The following is a 14,722-nucleotide window of genomic DNA, read 5'->3' as shown; positions in this document are numbered from 1 at the left end:
ATGTCACTTCTAAAAAATGTTGATTACCATAAATATCTAGTTATTAAAAGTTACATAACGATATGGACAATTAATTTCTAATCATGTTTAAAAATATATATTTAGAATCTATATGAAAAATATCATAATTAGTAGTTTAATTCATCTTCAAATTATTATTCGTTTAGGTACTATAGGTTTTAGAAAGTAAAGATCTGATGCAAAAAGTTGATTTCAGTGTCAAGTTTGGCCAAAAAGTGTAACCAAGTACTATGGGATCACCCTGAAGGAGAATATATACATGAAATATAACATTTCAATATGTATTTTTCTTTCTTATACTTTAAGTTATATTTCATGTATATATTGGTAGGATGTTTGAGAGTGGTTTCAGCTCTATAGGAGTCATAATGTAGATTCTACTTTTTAGAGGATCATATAAAATTTCAGGCTTAGTCAAACTTTAGTAATCAACATGATCCTATTAGCATTCTTTAGGTTTGTATTTCCCTCTCTTTATCATCCCCAAACTCTAGACCTATCTCTCTCCCTCTCTTTTTTCTCTCACTTATCTCTTCCCTCTCTACATATATCCTACACTCTCTAGTTTTCATTCCTTCCTTACCCCCATTTCTATCCTTGACTCCCTCCCTCTCTCGTCTTCTCTCTCACTCTCTTATTGTTTCTCTCCACTCCCTATCCATTCTCTTAGTCACTACCTATCCCTTCTATCCTCTCTCTCTCCATATCTAGGGCTCTCCCTCCCTCCCTATATTATTACCCACCTCTCTCTCCCCCTCTAGGTTTCTCACCTATCTAATTGTCCACCCTCTAGTTCTCTCGCTCCCTCTCCACCTTTCTCTTTGATGCAGGAGCATCCCTGGTCGATGAGCAATCTTACATCAACCAAAAACATTTCCTTTCTTGTTTAGTTCTTTGTGCAGTTTCAGTATTCTTACCGGTAGTTGCTTGTTCTTTGTGGCAGATCTTGTTTGCAGTTTCCTAGAGGTTTCATGTGGTTGATTCCAAATTTCTTGTTCATTTGGGTTCTTCTCCAGTCAGTTATTGCTTTCAGTTGGTTGTTCGTCGGTTCTCGGGACAGTTCTTGTACTTACCAGTTGGTTTTCCTTCATTACGAGCACAATTCTTGGCACGTGGATACATCTTGGGTCTTGTCCGATGTTCTTTGGCATGTGGCCGACCTTCCTACTAAATTGCATCACTTGGTTGTTACTTTCTGGAAAGATTTCTTGAATCTTAGGGCCGACCTAATTACACGTTTCATTTTCTTGCATTGGTGAATGTAATCTTTTGAGGCTGACTCGGATATGTTCCGGTGGGTATAAATATGATGTTATGTAATCATTTGTAGGGGAAGAGGAAGTAGAACTGAGAATAAGGATCGAGATTTGCATATTGTGATCTGGTTGATTCTTAGAATCCCAGTTGGATTGTATCTGGCTTGAAGCCTACATGTAACCGGTTAACTATTGGATGTTCTTTGATGATAATATGAAGATTGTCGGATGATTGCCAAAAGTTCTAAGGTTGTAATTTGATATTTTTATGTGAATTTTTTATGTTTTCTTACTACTTTCATTGTGTTTCTCTTGCTACATAAGTCAATAGACTCTTTTGAGGGTTTTTTACCGTTTATGGCTGCATCACTCTCCCTTCCCCTTACCCCTATACATTAATGAAAAACCTCTCTCTCTCTCTCTCTCTCTCTCTCTCTCTCTCTCTCTCTCTCTCCAAACATATCTATCTCCTCATTCACTAGGTCTCTCACTCCCTCCATGTCCAGCTCTCCATCCATCCCCTCTTACTCATATCTTTGTTCTTCTATCTCTTCTCTTCTCCCCCCCTCCCCTCTCTAGGTCTCTCCCTTTCTTCCCCTCTCCCTCTATATCTCCCTCCTCCACTCTCTCATCTTCTGTCTTCCTCTCTTATTCTCTATCTTCATTGTCTACATCATCACCTCTAAATCCCATCCTCTCTCCCCTCTCTAAGTTTCTCCCTCGCTTCCTCTCCACCTATTTACCTCTACATATAGGCTGAAACTATTTACCATCAAACTTGTACCCATGTGTTAGGGGAAATATGGGGACTTAAGGGGCCACACATGTTAGAACACCATATGACCTATTAGAACATCATATGGTGTCATTAGGGGTCATATGGGGTCTTAAGGAGCCACACATGTTAGAACACCATATGACCCCTTATGACACCACATGACCCATTAGGACATCATATGGTCCTAAGGGGTCATATGGTGTCCTAAGGGGTGATATGGTGTCATTAGGGGTCATTCGGGGTCATAAGGGGCCTCACATGTGTTAGAACACCATATGGCCCCTTAGAACACCATATGACCTATTAGGACATCATATGGTCCTAAGGGGTCATATGGTGTCGTTAGGGGTCATATGAGATCCTAAGGGGCCACATATGTGTTAGAACACCATATGACTCATTAGGACATCATATGGTCCTAAGGGTTCATATGGTGTCGTTAGGGGTCATATGGAGTCCTAAGGGTCCAAACATGTGTTAGAACACCATATGACCCCTTAGGAAATCATATGACCCACTAGGATATCATACAGTCCTAAGGCATCATATGGTGCTCTAAGGGGTAATATGATTTTGTTAGGGGTCATTTGGGGTCATAAAGGGTCACAAATGTGTTAGAACACCATATGACCCCTTAGGACACCATATGACCCATTGGGACATCATATGGTGTCCTACAGGGTCCTAAGGGGCTACACATGTTTTAGAACACCATATGGCCCCTTAGGACACCATATGACCCATTAGGACATCATATCATCCTAAAGGGTAATACAGTGTCCTAAGGGGTCATATGGTGTCATAAAGGGGGCACACATGTGTTAGAACACCATATGACCCCTTAGGACACAATATGACCCCTTAGGACATCATATGACCCATTATGACATCATATGGTCCTAAGGGGTCATACGGTGTCCTAAGGGGTCACATGGTGTCATTAGGGGTCCTAAGGGGCCACACATGTGTTCGAACACCATATGACTCCTTAGGATATCATGATGTCCTAAGGGGTTATGTGGTGTCCTAAAGGGTCATATGGTGACCTGAGGGACCATATGGAGTCCTAAGGGGTCATATGGTTTCTTAAGGGTCATATAGTGTCCTAAGGGATCATATGGTGTTGTTAGAGGTCATATGGTGTCTTAAGGGGTGATATGGTGTCATTAGGGGTCATTTGGGGTTCTAAGGGGCAACACGTGTGTTCGAACATCATATGACCCTTTAGGACACCATATGACCCATCAGGACATTATATGGTCCTAAGGAGTCATATGGTGTTGTTAGGGGTCATATGGGGTCCTAAGGGGACACACGTGTTAAAATACCATATGACCCCTCAGGACACCATATGACCCATTAAGACATCATTTGGTCATATGGGGTCATATCGTGTCCAAAGGGATCATTTGGTGTCATTAGGGTCATATGGGGTCTTAAGGGGCCACAAATATATTAGAACACCATATGACCCCTTAGGACACCATATGATCCATTTGGACATCATTTGCTCCTAAGGGATCATATGGTGTCCTAATAGGTCATGTAATAGGATGTTAAAAGGAGTCATATGGTGTGATGAGGGGTCATATGGTGTCGTCAGAGGACATATGAGGTCGTAAAGGGGTCATATGATGTCGTTATGGGTCATATGGGGTCTTAAGGGGCCACACATGTGTTAGAACACCATATGACCCCTTAGGACATCATATTATCCTAAGGGGTCATATGGTCGCCTAAGGGGTCATGTCATACATACCGGGATGTCCTAATAGGTCATATGGTTTCCTAAAGGGTCATATGGTGTTCTAACACATCTGTGGCCCCTTCAGAACCCATATGACTCCTTTGGACACCATATGACTCATTAGGGAATCATATGGTCCTAAGGGGTGATATGGTGTCATTAGGGGTCATAACAGGCCACACATGTGTTAGAACACCATATGACCCCTTAGGACACCATATGACCCATTAGGACATCATATGGTCCTAAGGGGTCATATGGTGTCGTTAGGGGTTATATGGGGTCCTATGGGGCCACACATGTGTTATAACACCATATGACACCTTAGGACACATTATGACTCATTAGGACATCATGTGGTGTCATTAGGGGTCATATGGGGTCCTAAGGGGCCACACATGTGTTAGAACTGTTACAAGTGTGGTTTTCGTTGCACCAAAAGATCGACTTGTTAATTCCTGATACAACCACTAAACTTATAGAATTGTAGTGTCCTAAACTATTCCTAGTGCATTAATGGCAAACTCATGATCAAAATATCATCATTTTGACATCATGAGCCCCACAAACAAAGTGTCCTTGTTTAGCCTAAGACCCCATTTGAGCTTATCTTTGATGGGACGATAGGATGCCACATTGACATCTGCTCACTACGCTAATATCTTGATAATCTCATGAAATATCAAATCTCGTGGAGAGCCAGATGTTGGCCGACACGTGTCCTTTGGCTCATCTTTGGTCGTAATGACTCTCTGCACCTCTTCTGGGTTTAAAAACCTCTTCCTAGCTCATTTGGAGGGGTTTCCTTCTGGGATTCTTGGCTCTCTTGCTCTCTTTCTCTCTTGCTTTCTTGAACATATTACCAATATTACCAAGCTACAACTATTTTACAAAGATCGTACCAACACGCACGTATCTCGAGCTTCATCACACTCCTATCTCGGAAAGAAGGGTTTGGCTACACGCCTTGTCTTCTCTTTATCTTGTTTTCTATTCAATCATTGCATGTAATTTATCTTTTTTATATTATGAGTGTATCTATGATCTCGGTATATTTGTCTTACCAAATCTTACCAATTTTATATCGTTTTCTATAGGGGTTTGCTTCCATTAAGAAGAGTATAGTTTCTATTTGCATTTTTTTCAATTTACCAATTTTATCTTCCAATTATATATCTAGTTGTCTATGGTGGTGATAACACCTAAACGGGGTTGTGATTGAGGCAAACCCCTATACAAACCTCAACAATTTTCCCATCTCTTTGTGTGTAGGTGGTGAATAGGTCCCATGCATTGAAGGGAAGTTACAATAGTTTTTTCATATTTTTCTGTGTTCACATGTCGTACAGATGACAGTGTGTCATGCTTTAGTCCAGACCCCACATTGGCATCCACAACCTAAGAGTTTCCAATTTGAGTGGTATAACATACTTTCAGTTCTCTATTATTTTCTAAACGTAGTTCTCTTATATCTTGTTGTTTTTGTATTTTAGATATGTTGTTTATCTCCAAATAGATATTAGTTTGGTTTTTTTATCCTCTGGCTCATTTCAGCACTAGTTCGAGTGAGGTAGCAGTGGACTAATTTGTCCTCTAAGATTCATCATCTTAGAGGTGGCAAATTTCCTCCCTTACATTTTGGTGAACCTGACGTGAAACTACCAAATGTCGGATCTTTCTCTTAGAGTTTGATGCTTTTGATAAAGCATTCTCTAAGGATGACTTTGACATGTTGGATGAAGTTTTAGATGATTTCTTAGAGGCACCTCTTTCTAAAAGGGGTGTAAAAAAGGAATCATCCTCTACGACATCCTCATTCAAAGATGAAAATTGCGTGAATGTTATTATTGTCTCTATAGCCCCTCAAAGGCCTAAAAGACCTTACATTCATGTATGGAAAACCTTTCAAAGGAGAAACTTCTGACTTATATACTAGATTCATGCAATCCAAGCAATCATCTTATAATACCATTTCTCATACATACAATACTTGGAGAAACAAACAAGCTCTTGAACAACCAAACATTTTTGTATCACCTTCTCAACCTAGTCTTCCTAAGGCACCTTTTTCGGTAGATAAGTGACCTAGTGATTAGGATTATTCAAAAGAAAAATCCTCGAAGCTATATTCTCTTGAGGTACAAACACTAGAGTTTACCCCAATTAAATCATCGTCTCTGTCAAAGATGAATGCATGATTAGGTGATGATTGGGGTTCTTTAGATTTTACTAAATCTCATATTGGAGAATACAAGGTTGACCCTGTCCATCTGAGTTTTCCTAAAATTTCTTTCACTTTGGCTACAAAAGATGATTATGCATCTATAAATCCATGTGATGCTTATCATGTTGATAACCTTTTCTATATGAAACCTCCTTCATCTAAATAATTGCAAGACATCTATGGTCCTGGTTATAAACTCGTATCTCAACTTGGTTATGACACAAAAGGTTGTGGGCCTAACAAACAAGGTATTTGAATTTTGGAAGATGAACCTTGTCACCACAACACCAGATTAGGATATCATCATACAGGTCGAAGAATGAAACCATGGCTAACTGTTAACATGATTTTAGTTGACCCTCTCCCTCTTAAGCTTATTCATCCAGAAATCATCGATGATGTCGTACCGCTGGATGAAATTCCCCTGGATATTTTCCCTTTGGAAGAGTCCTTGAAAGAGTTTCTAAGTGTGTATGATGAGCTTCCCTCTTATCATCATAAATGTTGATTCCCTTATTGTTTAAATACCCAGACATATTTTGGGGAATTTGTTGTGCAAGGAGAACCTCTGTCTCGCAACGAAGAGAAAATACCTAAGTCTCATCCAGTAGACCATAGTACACTCCTTAATGGAGAAACTATTGATGTTGTCATGAGTGATAAGACTCCTGACAAGGTCATCAAAGTGGATAAATTTCTATCTTCTAAAGAATTGAAGGAATATTCTAATATTTTACATCAATTGCCTAACATCTTTTCTTGGTCTTACGAAGAGATGTCTGGCATTGATGAGTCAATTGTTGTACATAACATTGTGCTTAGTCCTAATGCTAAGCCGATGAAGCAAAATATTCAAAAGATGAATCCTAAGGTGGCCTTATTAGTCAAGACAGAGATAGAAAATCTTTTAAAAGTTGGTTTCATCCATCCTATTGACTATTCGCCTTGGATCTCAAACATTTTCTTGGTAAGTAACCCTGATGGTTGAATCCACATCTGTATTGACTTTCAAGATGTGAATAAGGCCTCCCTCAAGGATGATTTTCTACTCTCAAACATTGACATGATTGTGGATTCAACTGCAAGTTACGCTTTACTTTCTTTCATGGAAAACTTCTCGGGTTACAATCAGATTCACATGAACCTGGAAGATCAGTATAAGACTTTCTTTACAATCCCTTAGGGGAATTTTTGCTATGTCATCATGTCATTTGGGTTAAAAAACATAGGAGCAACCTATCAATGGGCAATGACTTTGATATTCCATGATTTCATCCATAAGATATTAGAAGATCATGTCGATGATATCTTGGTAAAATCCATCAATCCCCAAGTGCACATCAAAAATATTCATGTCACCTTTGAAAGGCTTCGGCTATACAAGATGAGACTGAATCCTCTCAAGTGCATTTTTGGTGTTGACACCGGAAAAATTCTAGGATTTATTGTCTCTCGTTGAGGAATCGAGATAGAAACTGATAAAATTGATGCAATTATGAACATGCCTCCACCTAGGAACATCTCTCAGCTTTGAAATTTGCAATTCAAGTCATTCGCAGGTTTGTGGCGCAATTAGCTGATCGTACCCTTCCCTTTACACAGTTGTTGAAGAAAGATGTTCATTATAAGTCGAATGAGGAATACCAAGAAGCTTTTGATTCTATCAAGAATTACTTAGCTAATCCTTTGTTGGTAACAACGTAGAAAATTGAGAGGGGGGGTGATTCAGTTTGCTCAAAAATGTTCTGTAACTTAAACCACAACACAAATATGATAATGAACAGTTAAAGCATAAAACAACACCATACACATAACACCAAGATTTTTGATGTGGAAAACCCGGTTAAGGAAAAAAACATGGTGGGAACCTACCTACAATGAGATAATAACCTATTAGGAGTAAGTGAAATATTACATTGGGGAATGCACATACATTCAGACACACTACCTAGAGCTCACTACTCAAATTACAGAAACTCGGAGGGCTACAACCCTTAGGGAAGGTTCACTACCTTATAAGAAGTCTCACTAAATTACAAAAGCATTCATATTACATGTAGAGAATCATGAACTGATAAAATAGCATATCAACATGCTTGAGTATAGTTCTGGTTAAGTTCACTGTCTGATCTACTCTGCAAAACACTTCTTCACACTACCGAAGGATCAAATCACTTGTTCACATACTTATTCAATCACACACATTCGCATTCACTCGCAAATACCATGCAGATACCTCTCACAATGATTACAACATATATTTATACAAGTCATCAACCTATATTTCAAGGTTGTCTCACCACATGCTACATATTTCAAAAATTTAATCATACACGCTACAATAATGCATGTGGACCAAAACAATGCTGGTTAAGACATAGTTTGGACCTAAACAACCACCACAAATATGAAACACCTCCAAGAATTATGCCTTGATCATCCACAACATGCTACATCACCACAAATGTCACATAACATGAAGAACATCACCAGATTTGGAACATATTCAATAACGCGCACGACTATGTGCAAGATCATGGGGGGCCAAAAAGTGGCAATGGAAAAAAATGTGTTTTAAACCTTTCCAAACACGCCAAAATCCACTTTGACTTTTTGTTTTGGTCAGCCAAAATTTGAATTTGGTTTGGTAATACCAAACCAAATCGGATATCTGATTTATGATGTCACTATTGTGATGTCATACTTTTCCAAATCGGGTATCTGTTTTTCTCAACATAAAAAATATAGTTTAGTAAAATGGGCATAACGTTTGCGTTTCTTATCAAAATTTTGATTTTTTATAGTCGTTGGAAAGGTAATTCAGAGACCTATCAAATGCATGAGGTAGTTTGATGATATTATATAAAAAAAACTAATTATAATCATTTCAAGTTAGTCCTTCAATTTTAAAACTTTAAATACTCACAAATTTTGCATACAAAGTCTCATTTTTTTCCTATCACCTCCTTTATCTATCACTTGTCTATCTATACTTATATAATATATTTTATCTATCTCTTTCTTTTATACTTATGTCACTTATTTTCTCATCCCATCTAGATAAATAAATTCCCAAGTTACATGCATCTCTGCATATATCTCCATCTTTCTATTCCTATCTCTCCCTCTCCCACTCCATCATTGTCACTCCTAATTTCTATACTTCTCTCTAATAATCTCTCTTCTCTCTATTTATCTCCCTCCTCTACCTTATCCTACCTATACTTATATATTACTTTTCTCTATCACCTCCTTTCTCTCCCTATCTTGTCGCCTCTATCTCTATATCCCTATAGATCTGTCTTCATGTATATTTATATCTCATTATCTCTAAATCTCACTTATTCATTCCATCTCTCCCTCCATTTGTCTTACTCTCTCTATCACTTTCTATCCATATCTATCTCTATCTCCATCTCTTTCCCTATCAATCTCTATTTTTACATGTTCCTCTATCTTTATATATCTTCCTCTATACATGATTAATCTACTTCTCTATCTCTTCCTCTATTGCCCTCTTGAAGTATCTTTCCCTTTCTCTACCTTTATCTCTTTATTTGCTCCATCTTTATATATATCTGGCTCTCTCCCCACATCCTTCTCTATAGTGCCTTTATATATCTCTATATCTTCCTCTTTCTCTCTCTCCCTCTCTATCTATCCCTATCTATAATCTCTATCTCTCTTTCTCACTCTCTTGCACTATCTACATCTCTCTATCTATTGATATTTCTCTTCCTTTTTTTATCTCTCTTTACCCCTCTCTATCCATTTTTCTCTATCTCTTCATATATTTATCTTTGTCTTTACCTCTCTCTTTCTCTATATCTATTCATCTCCCTCTCCCTTTATCTTCATTTTTTATCTCTATCATCCTCTCTCCTTTTTAATATCTAGATATGTCTACCTCTTTCTATCCATCCTTGTCCGTTAGTTTTTCTCCCTCTCACTTCATACTCCTTAATATATATATCTCTATTTATGTCCTTGTCCTTTAGTTCTTTCCCCTCTCTTTAGTTTCTTCATCTCTCTTCACCCTTATATCTCTCCTTATTTGAAACTTAGTATATATGGTTTCCTAATGGGTTATATCATGTCCTAAGGGGTCATAGAACATCATAGGAGCCCTTAGGACACAATATGACCCCTAACGACACCATATGGTCACCTAAGGGGTCATATGGTGTCTTAAGGGGTCATAAAACACCATATGACCCCTTAAGACACAATAAGACCTCTAATGACACCATATGGTGTCTTAAGGGGTCCTAAGACACCAAGTGACCCCTTAGGACACCATACGACCCCTAATGACACAATATGGCATCCTAAAGGGTCATATGGTGTCCTAAGGGGTCATAGGACACCATATGACCCCTTAGGACACCATATGACCCCTTAGGACACCATACGACCCATAGCACCATATAGTGTCCCAAGGGGTCATATGGTGTTCTAAGGGGTCATAGAATGTCATATGACCCATTAGGACACAATACAACTCATGACGATACCTAAGGGGTCATAGGACACCATATGACCCCTTAGAACACTATACGACACCATATGGTGTCCTAAGGGGTCATATGTTATCCTAAGGGGTCATATAACACCATATGACCCCTTATAACACAAGAAGACCCATATCGACATGATATGGTGTCCTAAGGGGTCATATGGTGTCAGGAGACACCATATGACCCCTTAGAATACAATATGATCCCTAATGATACCTAAGGGGTCATATGGTGTCCTAAGGGGCCATATTGTGTCCTAAGGGGTCATAGGATACCATATGACCCCTAACGACACAAAATGGTGCCTAACAATACCTAAGGGGTCATATGGTGTTCTACGGGGTCATAGGACACCATATGACCCCTTAACACACCATATGACCCTTAATGATAGCATATGGTGTCCTAAGGGGTCATAGAACACCATTTGATGCATAATGACACCATATGACCCCTTAGGACACCATATGGTGTCCTAAGGGGTCATAGAACACCATATGACCCCTTAGAAAACCATACGACCCATACCGACACCATGTGGTGTCCTAAGGGGTCATAAGATGCAATCTGACCCCTTAGGGCATAATATGACCCCTAACGACATCATATAGTGCCCTAAGGGGTCATAGGACACCATATGACCCCCTAGGACACAATACGACCCCTTAGAACACAAAATAAACCCTAACAAAACCTAAGGGACAATATAGTTTCCTAGGGGGTCATAGGACACCATATTACTTCTTAGTACACTATACAACCCCTAACGACACCATATGGTGTCCTAAGGGGTCATAGAACACTATATGACCCCTTAGGACACCATACAACGCATAACAACACCAAATGGTGTCCTAAGAGGTCATATGGTGTCCTAAGGGGTCATAGGACACCATTTGACCCCTTAGGACATAATACGACCCCTTAGGACACAAAATAAACCCTAACGACACCTAAGGGGTCATATAGTTTCCTAAGGGGCCATAGGACACCATATGACTTCTTAGTACACCATACGACCCCTAATGACACCATATGGTGTCCTAATGGGTCATATGGTGTCCTAAGGGGTCATAGAACACCATATGACCCCTTAGGACACCATACGACACATAAAAACACCAAATGGTGTCTTAAGGGGTCATATGGTGTCATAAGGGGTCATAGGACACCATATGACCCATAACAACACCTTATAGTGTCCTAAGGGGTCATAGAACACCATATGACCCCTTAGGACACCATATGACCCATAATGATACCATATGGTGTCCTAAGGGATCATAAGACACCATATGTATGGTGTCCTAAGGGGTCATAGGACACCATATGACCCATAACACCACCTTATAGTGTCCTAAGGGGTCATAGAACACCATATGACCCCTTAGGACACCATATGACCCATAATGATACCATATGGTGTCCTCAGGGATCATAAGACACCATATGACCCCTTAGAACACAATATGACCCCTAATGACATCATATAGTGTCCTAAGGGGTCATAGGACACCATATGACCCCTTATGACACAATATGACCCCTAACAGTGTCATATAGTGTCCTAAGGGGCCATATGGTGTCCTAAGGGGTTATAGAAGACCATATGACCCCTTAGGACACCATAAAACCCATAACGACACCATATAATGTCCTAAGGGGTTATATGGTGTCCTAAAGGGTCATGAGACACCATATGACCTCTTAGGACATAGTATGACCCCTAACAAAACCTAATGGATCATATGTTGTCTAAGGGGTCATACGATGTCTTATGACCCCTTAAGACATAATATGACCCCTTAACACACCATACAACCCCCAACGACACCATATGGTGTCCTAAGTGGTCATAGGACACCATATGACCAGTTCAAACACAATATGACCCCTAAAAATACCTAAGGGGTCATATGATGTCCTAAGGGGTCATAGGATACCATATAACCCCTTAACACACCATACGACCCCTAACGACACCATATGGTGTCCTAAAGGCTCATAGAACACCATATGACCCCTTAGGTCACCATAAGACTTATAACAACATCATATGGTGTCCTAAGGTATCATATGGTGTCCTAAAGGTTCATGAGACACCATATGACCCTTTAGGACACAATATGACCCCTAACGACATCTGAGGGGTAATATGGTATCCTAATGAGTCATATGATGTCCTATGACCCTTTAAGATACAATATGACCCCTTAGCACACCATATAACCCCTAATGATACCATATGGTATCCTAAGGGGTTATAAGATGCCATATGGTATCCAAAGGTGTTATAAGATACCATATGACCCGTTAGGACACAATATGACTCCTAACAACACCTAAGGGGTCATAGGACATCATATGAACCCTTAGGACACAATATAACCCCTAACGACACCTAATGGGTCATATGGTGTCCTAAGTGGTCATATGATGTCCTATGACCCCTTAAGACATAATATGACCCCTTAGCACACCATAAAACCCCTAACGACACCATATGGTGTCCTAACGGGTCATAGGACACTGCATGACCCGTTAGAACATAATATGACCCCAAACGACACCTAAAGGATCATATGTTATCCTAAGGAGTCGTAGGACACCATATGATCCCTTAGGACACCATATAATCAATGATGACACCATATGGTGTCCTAAGGGGTCATATGACACCATACATGACTCCTTAGGACACAATATGACCCCTAAAGACACCTTAGGGGTCATATGGTGTCCTCAGTGGTCATATGATATCTTATGACCCCTTAGCACGCCATACAAACCCTAATGACACCATATGATGTCCTAAGGGGTCATAGGATATCTTATGACCCCTTAGCACACCATACAAACCCTAATGACACCATATGATGTCGTAAGGGGTCATAGGATACCATATGACCCCTTAGGACACCATACAACCCATAACAACACAATATAGTGTTTTAAGGAGTCATATGGTGTCCTAAGAGGTCATAGGACACCATATGACCCTTTACGACACAATATGAACCCTTAGCACACCATATGACCCCTAACAACATCATATGGTGTCCTAAGGGTTCATAGGACACCATATGACTCATTAGGACACAATATGACCCCTACCGACACCTAAGGGGTCATATGGTAAAGTTATAGGTAAGGATAGGTATGACTGAGAGATGACATTTGGGGAAGAGAGAATTAGAGAGAGTTGGGGGTAATTAGGTGTTGGGAGGAGAGGGGGGATGGGAAAGTATCAACAAAGGGAGAGAGGGAGAGATGAGGAGAGAGGTTCAAAGAGAGAGGTCTAGAGAGAAGGTAATTAGGGGAAGTAGAGGGGGAGAGAGAGGGAGGGAGTATCAACAAAGAAAGAGGGGGAGAGATGGGGAGAGAGCCCCCTGATTACCCTCTCTCTAGTCATTCTCTTTGTTAATACTTCCCTCTTCCACTCTACTCCCACTAATTATCCTCTCTATCACTCTCTTCACCTCTCTCCACATCTCTCCTTCTCTCCTTTTGTTGATACTTACTCTTCTCCCTCTCTTCTTATCTGATAATTACACCCAACTCTCTCTCACATTATTTATTTCCCTCAATTACCCTCGATCACCTCTCTCCTCCTATGGGTTTATAGATACTTCCCTCTCTCCCTCTCCCCACCCCCTAATTAATCTCTATGTCTCTCTTCACCTTTGTCCCCATCTCTCTTCTCTCTTTGTTGATACTTTTCCCTCTCCCCCTCTCCTCCTACCCCCTAATAATCTCAAACTCTCCCGCTCATTCTCTCTTCACCCCAATCACCCCCTCCCTCTCTCTCTTCGCCTTCCACCTAGTTACATATAGCTCTCTCTCTCTCTCTCACACTCTCTCTTCCCCCCAATTAATCTCTCCTTCTCACCTCTCTCCCCCTCTCCTTTTTTTGATACTTCCCTACACCTCTCGTTGTCCCCTCTGAATTTTGTTGCTAGAGATGAGAAGGAAATGCAGAGAGACTAGTCTAGATCTTAGGGAAGAGAGACTGACATATAGGAGGAAATTATGAAGAGGTAGAAATATAAGCACCTTGTAGAGCTTGAGAGATTGAATGAGGTATTCATTAACAGTTAGAGATATAGGTCTAGAGAGAGATGTATAAATATGGACAAAAGAGAGGGAGGAAGAAACAAATAGGTGGAGCAATAGGTTTAG

The sequence above is a fragment of the Cryptomeria japonica genome, chromosome 2 (assembly GCF_030272615.1).
Source record: "Cryptomeria japonica chromosome 2, Sugi_1.0, whole genome shotgun sequence".
NCBI lineage: Eukaryota > Viridiplantae > Streptophyta > Pinopsida > Cupressales > Cupressaceae > Cryptomeria > Cryptomeria japonica.
This window is presented reverse-complemented; position numbering follows the sequence as displayed.